The sequence below is a fragment of the Eubalaena glacialis genome, chromosome 2, assembly GCF_028564815.1.
Source record: "Eubalaena glacialis isolate mEubGla1 chromosome 2, mEubGla1.1.hap2.+ XY, whole genome shotgun sequence".
Taxonomy (NCBI): domain Eukaryota; kingdom Metazoa; phylum Chordata; class Mammalia; order Artiodactyla; family Balaenidae; genus Eubalaena; species Eubalaena glacialis.
This window is the reverse complement of record NC_083717.1, coordinates 105,244,267-105,258,115: the sequence shown is the minus strand read 5'-3', so window position 1 is coordinate 105,258,115 and position 13,849 is coordinate 105,244,267.

Below are 13,849 nucleotides of genomic sequence, written 5' to 3'. Positions count from 1 at the left end.
TGGGTAGGGATCCGAAGATGAATAGATATATGTATATGTGTAAAAGAACCTCATCTTGCACACCTAGAACAAACAAAACATTGTAATCAAATTTGCTGTGATAACAAAAAAAATTAAATTTAAAACACGGACAAGACGTAATGAGACAACCTTATGGGGGTTTTTCCTGGCACATTCCATTCTAATTTACAACCTAGGAACAGGACTTCCTGGAAGGCTCTGTTGCCCTAGTAACCAGAGTTGGGCATGGAGAAATGCTGCAGCCTTGTGACCGTATCCTGCAACAGCAGCTGTTAACCCAGGGATAATGGTCACTTAATATTCACAATAATTGCAGACCTGTAAATGACACCAGCCATCAAAAAAAATCCTGGGATCGAAAATAGACCAAGAAATTCAAAACAGGGCAACATTTCAACACGACAATTTCAAAAGGTATATTTTACTCCCACTTCTTTTCTTTTTAAACAACAACAAAAAAAAACAGGCGTGGCAAAACGCTCAACATTAGGAATTATTAAAGACACGCAAATCCAGTCTACAAAAACGTATCCGAATGACCATCAGCAAAAATTCTGCAAACAATAAATGCCAAAGGGGTTGTGGAGAATTGCGTAGCCTCAGCTCTAAGTGGGATGTAAACTGGTAAGAGCCATCAATGAAAACAGAATGGAGGAGCCTTTACAAGGTAAACATTGAGCTACGATTCAATCCAGCAGGCCCACTGCTGGGTCTATCACCTGAGAAGACGAGAATCAGAAAGACACAGGCTAGCAATCCTGCCTTGCAGCAATATCTACCACAGAAAAGACTTGGAAGCAACCAAGATGTCCATCAACAGATGAATGCACAAAGAAGAAGTGGTCCATATACACAATGGAATATTACTCCGAGAAAAAATATAACTTAAATTCAAAAAACAAACATACGGAAGGAGACATAAGCTTTTGGAGGTTTATCCGGGCACATTCCACTCTAATGTAAAACAGAGAAACACAACTTTCAGGAAGATTCTGTTTCCCTAGTAACCAGAGTGTGTAATGTAGAAATGCTACCGTCCTGTGGCTGTTACCCACAACAGCAGCTTTAAAAGCTGTGCTAATGCTCACTTCATATTCACAAGCACTACGGGGCGGTAGATGACACCTGCCGTCTAAATGTCTTTTTTTTTTTTTTTAATGTCTTGCGGGAGGTAATCGCCAAAAAAATTCACAATGTGGCACATACTACACGAAAACAATTTGAATATGTAAGTTTTACTCTTTAAAAAGAAAGAAAAAGCATATGGTTAATATCTCAATATAAGGAATTATTAGACGCATGCAAATTCAACCACAAAAAGGTATCAGTGCATTCCAGTGAGAATGACCATCAGCAAAAAAACTACAAACAATAAATGCCGAAGTGGTTGTGGAGAAATGCATACTCTCAACTTTAAGTGGGACGTAAACTGGTAACAGCCACTAATGAAAACAGAAAAAGGTGCCTTTAAAAGGTACATTTTGAGCTACCATATGATTCAGCGGGCCCAATCCTGGGCCTACGATCTAGGAAGACAGAATTGAATGACACAGGCAGGCAATAGTGCACTGTAGCAGTATTACAATAGACAAGACATGAAAACAACCAAAAAGTCCATCAAGAGACGAATGGACAGAGAAGAAATGGTACGGGTACACATGGAATATTAGCCACGAAAAAAAAATGAAACAATGCAGTTTGTGGAACCATACGTGAGTCTGGAGGTAATCACACAACTTGAAGTAACTCAGAAAGCGGAAGACACATATCCTATGGTATCACTCATAGGTGTTACCTAAAAATTGATACCCGTGAAGATATTTCCACAAAGAAAGGCAATCACAGATTCATTAAAGAAACTTATGGTTAACCAAATGGAAAGGTGTGAGGATTGGATACATTAGAATACTGGGGTTAACAAAGATATACAAACACATGTGAGATATATAATCGCCAAAGACCTACGGAATTCCAAGAGAAGGCTACTCAACATTGTGTCATAACCCACAGGGGAAATGGATCCGAAGATAAATAGATATATGTATAAAAGAACCACATCTTCCACACCTAGAACAAATGAAACATTGTAATCAGATTTGTTGTTATAAAAACTAAAAATAAAAATTAAATGAAAAAATGAACAAGAAGTAATGAGACATAAACTTATGGGGGTTTTTCCTGGCACATTCCATTCTACTTTACAACCTAGGAACCCTACTTCCAGGAAGGTTCTGAACACTCTCTATTAATTTATATGGGAAGAGGACCTGTACATAAATATATATATATATAATGTTCAAATGAACTAGATTGTGTACACCTAGAATAAATAATATTCTAATCATTACCCGGATTAAAAACATTAAAACAACAAAGAAGAGGTACTCAGACATAAATTTATGGGGTTTTTTCCTTGCACATTCCATTCTAATTTACAACCTAGGAACACGACCTCCAGGAAAGCTCTGCTGCCCTAGTAATCCAGTTTGGGAATGGAGAAACACTGCTGGCGTGTGGCCGTTTCCCACAACAGCAGCTTTCAACCCAGTGTAATGGTCACTAAATAGTAACAACAATTGCAAGCCTGTAAGTGACACACACCCTCAAAAACAATCCCGGGGTCGAAAATCGACCAAAAAATTCAGAAGAGGGCAAGGTTTCAAGAAGACAATTTCAAGACGTATATTTAACTCACATTTTCTCTTTTCTTTTTTTTTTTTTTTTGTTTCACAAAAAAGACCATGGAAAAAGCTCACCATCAGGAACTAATAAAGACACGCAAATCCAATCTACAAAAACTTTCACCAGACCACACTCAGAATGATCATCAGCAAAAAATCTCTAAACAATAAATAATCAAGGGGTTTTAGAGAACTGAGTACCCTCTAGCTGCTGGTGGGATGTCAAATGGTAACAGTCAGTAGTGAGAACAGAAAGCAGGTGAGTTTAAAGGTAAAAATTGAGCTCCCATATGATCTGGTAGGCCCATTACGGGCCCTATCACCTGAAAAGACCAGAATCAAACGACACAGGCTGACAATCCTACACTGCAGCACTATTTACCCTAGCCAAGACTTGGAACAACCAAAATGTCCATCAGCAGATGAATCCACAAGGAAGAAGTGGTCCATGTACACACAGGAATATTATTCCGATAAAAAATATAAATTAAATATAAAAAACAAACCTAAGGAAGGAGACATAAGCTTTGGGGGTGTATCCGTGCACAATCCACTCTAATTTCCAACCAAGGAACACTGCTTCCAGGGAGGTACTTTTTCCCTCGTAACCAGAGTGGGGAATGTAGAAATCCTGCCGCCCTGTGGCCCTTTGCCACAACAGCAGTTTTAAAACCTGTGCTAAAGGTCACTTCATATTCAAAAGGACTGCAGGGCTATAAATGACACCTGCCAACAAAATGTGTTGAGGGAGGTAATGGCCAAAAGAATTCAAAATATGGCACATACTTCAAGAAACCATTTGAATAGGTAAGCTGTACTCACTCTTTAAAAAACAACAAAAAAGTACATGGCTATAAGCTCAATATAAGGAATTAGAAGACATATGCAAATCCAGCCACAAAAGGGTATCAGCTCACACCAGTCAGAATGACCACCAGCAAAAAAATACAAACAATAAATCCTGAAGGGGTTGTGGAGAAATTCATACCCTCAACTTTAAGTGGCTCGTAAACTGGTAAGTGCCACTAATGAAAACAGAATGCAGCTGCCTTGAAAAGGTAAACATTGAGATACCATATGATCCCGCAAGCCCACTCCTTGGCCTATAACCTAAGAAGACAGAAATATAAAGACACAGGCAGGCAAAACTGCACGTCAGCAGTATTCAAATAGCCAAGACATGGAAAAAACCAAAAAGTCCATCAAGAGACGAATGGACACAGAAGAACTGGTACAGGTACACGTGGAATATTAGCCACGAAAAAAAAAAATGAAACAATGCAGTTTACGGAACCATAGATGAGTCTGGAGGTAATCACACAACCTGAAGTAAGTCAGAAGGCAAAAGACACATACATACCCTGTGATATCAATTATAGGTGTTACCTAAAAATTGATACCAATGAAGATATTTCCACAGAGAAAGGCAATCACAGATTTCTTAAACAAACTTTTGGTTAACCAATTGGAAAGTTGTGAAGATTGGATACATTAGGATATTGGGGTTAACAGAGATATACAAACACACGTGAAATATATAATCACCAAAGACCTACGGAATTCCAAGAGAAGACTACTCAACACCGTGTCATAACCTACATTGGGTAGGGATCCGAAGATGAATAGATATATGTATATGTGTAAAAGAACCTCATCTTGCACACCTAGAACAAACAAAACATTGTAATCAAATTTGCTGTGATAACAAAAAAAATTAAATTTAAAACACGTTCAAGACGTAATGAGACAACCTTATGGGGGTTTTTCCTGGCACATTCCATTCTAATTTACAACCTAGGAACAGGACTTCCTGGAAGGCTCCGTTGCCCTAGTAACCAGAGTTGGGCATGGAGAAATGCTGCAGCCTTGTGACCGTATCCTGCAACAGCAGCTGTTAACCCAGGGATAATGGTCACTTAATATTCACAATAATTGCAGACCTGTAAATGACACCAGCCATCAAAAAAAATCCTGGGATCGAAAATAGACCAAGAAATTCAAAACAGGGCAACATTTCAACACGACAATTTCAAAAGGTATATTTTACTCCCACTTCTTTTCTTTTTAAACAACAACAAAAAAAAAACAGGCGTGGCAAAACGCTCAACATTAGGAATTATTAAAGACATGCAAATCCAGTCTACAAAAACGTATCCGAATGACCATCAGCAAAAATTCTGCAAACAATAAATGCCAAAGGGGTTGTGGAGAATTGCGTAGCCTCAGCTCTAAGTGGGATGTAAACTGGTAAGAGCCATCAATGAAAACAGAATGGAGGAGCCTTTACAAGGTAAACATTGAGCTACGATTCAATCCAGCAGGCCCACTGCTGGGTCTATCACCTGAGAAGACGAGAATCAGAAAGACACAGGCTAGCAATCCTGCCTTGCAGCAATATCTACCACAGAAAAGACTTGGAAGCAACCAAGATGTCCATCAACAGATGAATGCACAAAGAAGAAGTGGTCCATATACACAATGGAATATTACTCCGAGAAAAAATATAACTTAAATTCAAAAAACAAACATACGGAAGGAGACATAAGCTTTTGGAGGTTTATCCGGGCACATTCCACTCTAATGTAAAACCGAGAAACACAACTTTCAGGAAGATTCTGTTTCCCTAGTAACCAGAGTGTGTAATGTAGAAATGCTACCGTCCTGTGGCTGTTACCCACAACAGCAGCTTTAAAAGCTGTGCTAATGCTCACTTCATATTCACAAGCACTACGGGGCGGTAGATGACACCTGCCGTCTAAATGTCTTTTTTTTTTTTTTTAATGTCTTGCGGGAGGTAATCGCCAAAAAAATTCACAATGTGGCACATACTACACGAAAACAATTTGAATATGTAAGTTTTACTCTTTAAAAAGAAAGAAAAAGCATATGGTTAATATCTCAATATAAGGAATTATTAGACGCATGCAAATTCAACCACAAAAAGGTATCAGTGCATTCCAGTGAGAATGACCATCAGCAAAAAAACTACAAACAATAAATGCCGAAGTGGTTGTGGAGAAATGCATACTCTCAACTTTAAGTGGGACGTAAACTGGTAACAGCCACTAATGAAAACAGAAAAAGGTGCCTTTAAAAGGTACATTTTGAGCTACCATATGATTCAGCGGGCCCAATCCTGGGCCTACGATCTAGGAAGACAGAATTGAATGACACAGGCAGGCAATAGTGCACTGTAGCAGTATTACAATAGACAAGACCTGAAAACAACCAAAAAGTCCATCAAGAGACGAATGGACAGAGAAGAAATGGTACGGGTACACATGGAATATTAGCCACGAAAAAAAAATGAAACAATGCAGTTTGTGGAACCATACGTGAGTCTGGAGGTAATCACACAACTTGAAGTAACTCAGAAAGCGGAAGACACATATCCTATGGTATCACTCATAGGTGTTACCTAAAAATTGATACCCGTGAAGATATTTCCACAAAGAAAGGCAATCACAGATTCATTAAAGAAACTTATGGTTAACCAAATGGAAAGGTGTGAGGATTGGATACATTAGAATACTGGGGTTAACAAAGATATACAAACACATGTGAGATATATAATCGCCAAAGACCTACGGAATTCCAAGAGAAGGCTACTCAACATTGTGTCATAACCCACAGGGGAAATGGATCCGAAGATAAATAGATATATGTATAAAAGAACCACATCTTCCACACCTAGAACAAATGAAACATTGTAATCAGATTTGTTGTTATAAAAACTAAAAATAAAAATTAAATGAAAAAATGAACAAGAAGTAATGAGACATAAACTTATGGGGGTTTTTCCTGGCACATTCCATTCTACTTTACAACCTAGGAACCCTACTTCCAGGAAGGTTCTGAACACTCTCTATTAATTTATATGGGAAGAGGACCTGTACATAAATATATATATATATATATAATGTTCAAATGAACTAGATTGTGTACACCTAGAATAAATAATATTCTAATCATTACCCGGATTAAAAAAATTAAAACAACAAAGAAGAGGTACTCAGACATAAATTTATGGGGTTTTTTCCTTGCACATTCCATTCTAATTTACAACCTAGGAACACGACCTCCAGGAAAGCTCTGCTGCCCTAGTAATCCAGTTTGGGAATGGAGAAACGCTGCTGGCGTGTGGCCGTTTCCCACAACAGCAGCTTTCAACCCAGTGTAATGGTCACTAAATAGTAACAACAATTGCAAGCCTGTAAGTGACACACACCCTCAAAAACAATCCCGGGGTCGAAAATCGACCAAAAAATTCAGAAGAGGGCAAGGTTTCAAGAAGACAATTTCAAGACGTATATTTAACTCACATTTTCTCTTTTCTTTTTTTTTTTTTTTGTTTCACAAAAAAGACCATGGAAAAAGCTCACCATCAGGAACTAATAAAGACACGCAAATCCAATCTACAAAAACTTTCACCAGACCACACTCAGAATGATCATCAGCAAAAAATCTCTAAACAATAAATAATCAAGGGGTTTTAGAGAACTGAGTACCCTCTAGCTGCTGGTGGGATGTCAAATGGTAACAGTCAGTAGTGAGAACAGAAAGCAGGTGAGTTTAAAGGTAAAAATTGAGCTCCCATATGATCTGGTAGGCCCATTACGGGCCCTATCACCTGAAAAGACCAGAATCAAATGACACAGGCTGACAATCCTACACTGCAGCACTATTTACCCTAGCCAAGACTTGGAACAACCAAAATGTCCATCAGCAGATGAATCCACAAGGAAGAAGTGGTCCATGTACACACAGGAATATTATTCCGATAAAAAATATAAATTAAATATAAAAAACAAACCTAAGGAAGGAGACATAAGCTTTGGGGGTGTATCCGTGCACAATCCACTCTAATTTCCAACCAAGGAACACTGCTTCCAGGGAGGTACTTTTTCCCTCGTAACCAGAGTGGGGAATGTAGAAATCCTGCCGCCCTGTGGCCCTTTGCCACAACAGCAGTTTTAAAACCTGTGCTAAAGGTCACTTCATATTCAAAAGGACTGCAGGGCTATAAATGACACCTGCCAACAAAATGTGTTGAGGGAGGTAATGGCCAAAAGAATTCAAAATATGGCACATACTTCAAGAAACCATTTGAATAGGTAAGCTGTACTCACTCTTTAAAAAACAACAAAAAAGTACATGGCTATAAGCTCAATATAAGGAATTAGAAGACATATGCAAATCCAGCCACAAAAGGGTATCAGCTCACACCAGTCAGAATGACCACCAGCAAAAAAATACAAACAATAAATCCTGAAGGGGTTGTGGAGAAATTCATACCCTCAACTTTAAGTGGCTCGTAAACTGGTAAGTGCCACTAATGAAAACAGAATGCAGCTGCCTTGAAAAGGTAAACATTGAGATACCATATGATCCCGCAAGCCCACTCCTTGGCCTATAACCTAAGAAGACAGAAATATAAAGACACAGGCAGGCAAAACTGCACGTCAGCAGTATTCAAATAGCCAAGACATGGAAAAAACCAAAAAGTCCATCAAGAGACGAATGGACACAGAAGCACTGGTACAGGTACACGTGGAATATTAGCCACGAAAAAAAAAAAATGAAACAATGCAGTTTACGGAACCATAGATGAGTCTGGAGGTAATCACACAACCTGAAGTAAGTCAGAAGGCAAAAGACACATACATACCCTGTGATATCAATTATAGGTGTTACCTAAAAATTGATACCAATGAAGATATTTCCACAGAGAAAGGCAATCACAGATTTCTTAAACAAACTTTTGGTTAACCAATTGGAAAGTTGTGAAGATTGGATACATTAGGATATTGGGGTTAACAGAGATATACAAACACACGTGAAATATATAATCACCAAAGACCTACGGAATTCCAAGAGAAGACTACTCAACACCGTGTCATAACCTACATTGGGTAGGGATCCGAAGATGAATAGATATATGTATATGTGTAAAAGAACCTCATCTTGCACACCTAGAACAAACAAAACATTGTAATCAAATTTGCTGTGATAACAAAAAAAATTAAATTTAAAACACGTTCAAGACGTAATGAGACAACCTTATGGGGGTTTTTCCTGGCACATTCCATTCTAATTTACAACCTAGGAACAGGACTTCCTGGAAGGCTCCGTTGCCCTAGTAACCAGAGTTGGGCATGGAGAAATGCTGCAGCCTTGTGACCGTATCCTGCAACAGCAGCTGTTAACCCAGGGATAATGGTCACTTAATATTCACAATAATTGCAGACCTGTAAATGACACCAGCCATCAAAAAAAATCCTGGGATCGAAAATAGACCAAGAAATTCAAAACAGGGCAACATTTCAACACGACAATTTCAAAAGGTATATTTTACTCCCACTTCTTTTCTTTTTAAACAACAACAAAAAAAAAACAGGCGTGGCAAAACGCTCAACATTAGGAATTATTAAAGACATGCAAATCCAGTCTACAAAAACGTATCCGAATGACCATCAGCAAAAATTCTGCAAACAATAAATGCCAAAGGGGTTGTGGAGAATTGCGTAGCCTCAGCTCTAAGTGGGATGTAAACTGGTAAGAGCCATCAATGAAAACAGAATGGAGGAGCCTTTACAAGGTAAACATTGAGCTACGATTCAATCCAGCAGGCCCACTGCTGGGTCTATCACCTGAGAAGACGAGAATCAGAAAGACACAGGCTAGCAATCCTGCCTTGCAGCAATATCTACCACAGAAAAGACTTGGAAGCAACCAAGATGTCCATCAACAGATGAATGCACAAAGAAGAAGTGGTCCATATACACAATGGAATATTACTCCGAGAAAAAATATAACTTAAATTCAAAAAACAAACATACGGAAGGAGACATAAGCTTTTGGAGGTTTATCCGGGCACATTCCACTCTAATGTAAAACCGAGAAACACAACTTTCAGGAAGATTCTGTTTCCCTAGTAACCAGAGTGTGTAATGTAGAAATGCTACCGTCCTGTGGCTGTTACCCACAACAGCAGCTTTAAAAGCTGTGCTAATGCTCACTTCATATTCACAAGCACTACGGGGCGGTAGATGACACCTGCCGTCTAAATGTCTTTTTTTTTTTTTTTAATGTCTTGCGGGAGGTAATCGCCAAAAAAATTCACAATGTGGCACATACTACACGAAAACAATTTGAATATGTAAGTTTTACTCTTTAAAAAGAAAGAAAAAGCATATGGTTAATATCTCAATATAAGGAATTATTAGACGCATGCAAATTCAACCACAAAAAGGTATCAGTGCATTCCAGTGAGAATGACCATCAGCAAAAAAACTACAAACAATAAATGCCGAAGTGGTTGTGGAGAAATGCATACTCTCAACTTTAAGTGGGACGTAAACTGGTAACAGCCACTAATGAAAACAGAAAAAGGTGCCTTTAAAAGGTACATTTTGAGCTACCATATGATTCAGCGGGCCCAATCCTGGGCCTACGATCTAGGAAGACAGAATTGAATGACACAGGCAGGCAATAGTGCACTGTAGCAGTATTACAATAGACAAGACCTGAAAACAACCAAAAAGTCCATCAAGAGACGAATGGACAGAGAAGAAATGGTACGGGTACACATGGAATATTAGCCACGAAAAAAAAATGAAACAATGCAGTTTGTGGAACCATACGTGAGTCTGGAGGTAATCACACAACTTGAAGTAACTCAGAAAGCGGAAGACACATATCCTATGGTATCACTCATAGGTGTTACCTAAAAATTGATACCCGTGAAGATATTTCCACAAAGAAAGGCAATCACAGATTCATTAAAGAAACTTATGGTTAACCAAATGGAAAGGTGTGAGGATTGGATACATTAGAATACTGGGGTTAACAAAGATATACAAACACATGTGAGATATATAATCGCCAAAGACCTACGGAATTCCAAGAGAAGGCTACTCAACATTGTGTCATAACCCACAGGGGAAATGGATCCGAAGATAAATAGATATATGTATAAAAGAACCACATCTTCCACACCTAGAACAAATGAAACATTGTAATCAGATTTGTTGTTATAAAAACTAAAAATAAAAATTAAATGAAAAAATGAACAAGAAGTAATGAGACATAAACTTATGGGGGTTTTTCCTGGCACATTCCATTCTACTTTACAACCTAGGAACCCTACTTCCAGGAAGGTTCTGAACACTCTCTATTAATTTATATGGGAAGAGGACCTGTACATAAATATATATATATATATATAATGTTCAAATGAACTAGATTGTGTACACCTAGAATAAATAATATTCTAATCATTACCCGGATTAAAAAAATTAAAACAACAAAGAAGAGGTACTCAGACATAAATTTATGGGGTTTTTTCCTTGCACATTCCATTCTAATTTACAACCTAGGAACACGACCTCCAGGAAAGCTCTGCTGCCCTAGTAATCCAGTTTGGGAATGGAGAAACGCTGCTGGCGTGTGGCCGTTTCCCACAACAGCAGCTTTCAACCCAGTGTAATGGTCACTAAATAGTAACAACAATTGCAAGCCTGTAAGTGACACACACCCTCAAAAACAATCCCGGGGTCGAAAATCGACCAAAAAATTCAGAAGAGGGCAAGGTTTCAAGAAGACAATTTCAAGACGTATATTTAACTCACATTTTCTCTTTTCTTTTTTTTTTTTTTTGTTTCACAAAAAAGACCATGGAAAAAGCTCACCATCAGGAACTAATAAAGACACGCAAATCCAATCTACAAAAACTTTCACCAGACCACACTCAGAATGATCATCAGCAAAAAATCTCTAAACAATAAATAATCAAGGGGTTTTAGAGAACTGAGTACCCTCTAGCTGCTGGTGGGATGTCAAATGGTAACAGTCAGTAGTGAGAACAGAAAGCAGGTGAGTTTAAAGGTAAAAATTGAGCTCCCATATGATCTGGTAGGCCCATTACGGGCCCTATCACCTGAAAAGACCAGAATCAAATGACACAGGCTGACAATCCTACACTGCAGCACTATTTACCCTAGCCAAGACTTGGAACAACCAAAATGTCCATCAGCAGATGAATCCACAAGGAAGAAGTGGTCCATGTACACACAGGAATATTATTCCGATAAAAAATATAAATTAAATATAAAAAACAAACCTAAGGAAGGAGACATAAGCTTTGGGGGTGTATCCGTGCACAATCCACTCTAATTTCCAACCAAGGAACACTGCTTCCAGGGAGGTACTTTTTCCCTCGTAACCAGAGTGGGGAATGTAGAAATCCTGCCGCCCTGTGGCCCTTTGCCACAACAGCAGTTTTAAAACCTGTGCTAAAGGTCACTTCATATTCAAAAGGACTGCAGGGCTATAAATGACACCTGCCAACAAAATGTGTTGAGGGAGGTAATGGCCAAAAGAATTCAAAATATGGCACATACTTCAAGAAACCATTTGAATAGGTAAGCTGTACTCACTCTTTAAAAAACAACAAAAAAGTACATGGCTATAAGCTCAATATAAGGAATTAGAAGACATATGCAAATCCAGCCACAAAAGGGTATCAGCTCACACCAGTCAGAATGACCACCAGCAAAAAAATACAAACAATAAATCCTGAAGGGGTTGTGGAGAAATTCATACCCTCAACTTTAAGTGGCTCGTAAACTGGTAAGTGCCACTAATGAAAACAGAATGCAGCTGCCTTGAAAAGGTAAACATTGAGATACCATATGATCCCGCAAGCCCACTCCTTGGCCTATAACCTAAGAAGACAGAAATATAAAGACACAGGCAGGCAAAACTGCACGTCAGCAGTATTCAAATAGCCAAGACATGGAAAAAACCAAAAAGTCCATCAAGAGACGAATGGACACAGAAGCACTGGTACAGGTACACGTGGAATATTAGCCACGAAAAAAAAAAAATGAAACAATGCAGTTTACGGAACCATAGATGAGTCTGGAGGTAATCACACAACCTGAAGTAAGTCAGAAGGCAAAAGACACATACATACCCTGTGATATCAATTATAGGTGTTACCTAAAAATTGATACCAATGAAGATATTTCCACAGAGAAAGGCAATCACAGATTTCTTAAACAAACTTTTGGTTAACCAATTGGAAAGTTGTGAAGATTGGATACATTAGGATATTGGGGTTAACAGAGATATACAAACACACGTGAAATATATAATCACCAAAGACCTACGGAATTCCAAGAGAAGACTACTCAACACCGTGTCATAACCTACATTGGGTAGGGATCCGAAGATGAATAGATATATGTATATGTGTAAAAGAACCTCATCTTGCACACCTAGAACAAACAAAACATTGTAATCAAATTTGCTGTGATAACAAAAAAAATTAAATTTAAAACACGGACAAGACGTAATGAGACAACCTTATGGGGGTTTTTCCTGGCACATTCCATTCTAATTTACAACCTAGGAACAGGACTTCCTGGAAGGCTCTGTTGCCCTAGTAACCAGAGTTGGGCATGGAGAAATGCTGCAGCCTTGTGACCGTATCCTGCAACAGCAGCTGTTAACCCAGGGATAATGGTCACTTAATATTCACAATAATTGCAGACCTGTAAATGACACCAGCCATCAAAAAAAATCCTGGGATCGAAAATAGACCAAGAAATTCAAAACAGGGCAACATTTCAACACGACAATTTCAAAAGGTATATTTTACTCCCACTTCTTTTCTTTTTAAACAACAACAAAAAAAAAACAGGCGTGGCAAAACGCTCAACATTAGGAATTATTAAAGACACGCAAATCCAGTCTACAAAAACGTATCCGAATGACCATCAGCAAAAATTCTGCAAACAATAAATGCCAAAGGGGTTGTGGAGAATTGCGTAGCCTCAGCTCTAAGTGGGATGTAAACTGGTAAGAGCCATCAATGAAAACAGAATGGAGGAGCCTTTACAAGGTAAACATTGAGCTACGATTCAATCCAGCAGGCCCACTGCTGGGTCTATCACCTGAGAAGACGAGAATCAGAAAGACACAGGCTAGCAATCCTGCCTTGCAGCAATATCTACCACAGAAAAGACTTGGAAGCAACCAAGATGTCCATCAACAGATGAATGCACAAAGAAGAAGTGGTCCATATACACAATGGAATATTACTCCGAGAAAAAATATAACTTAAATTTAAAAAACAAACATAC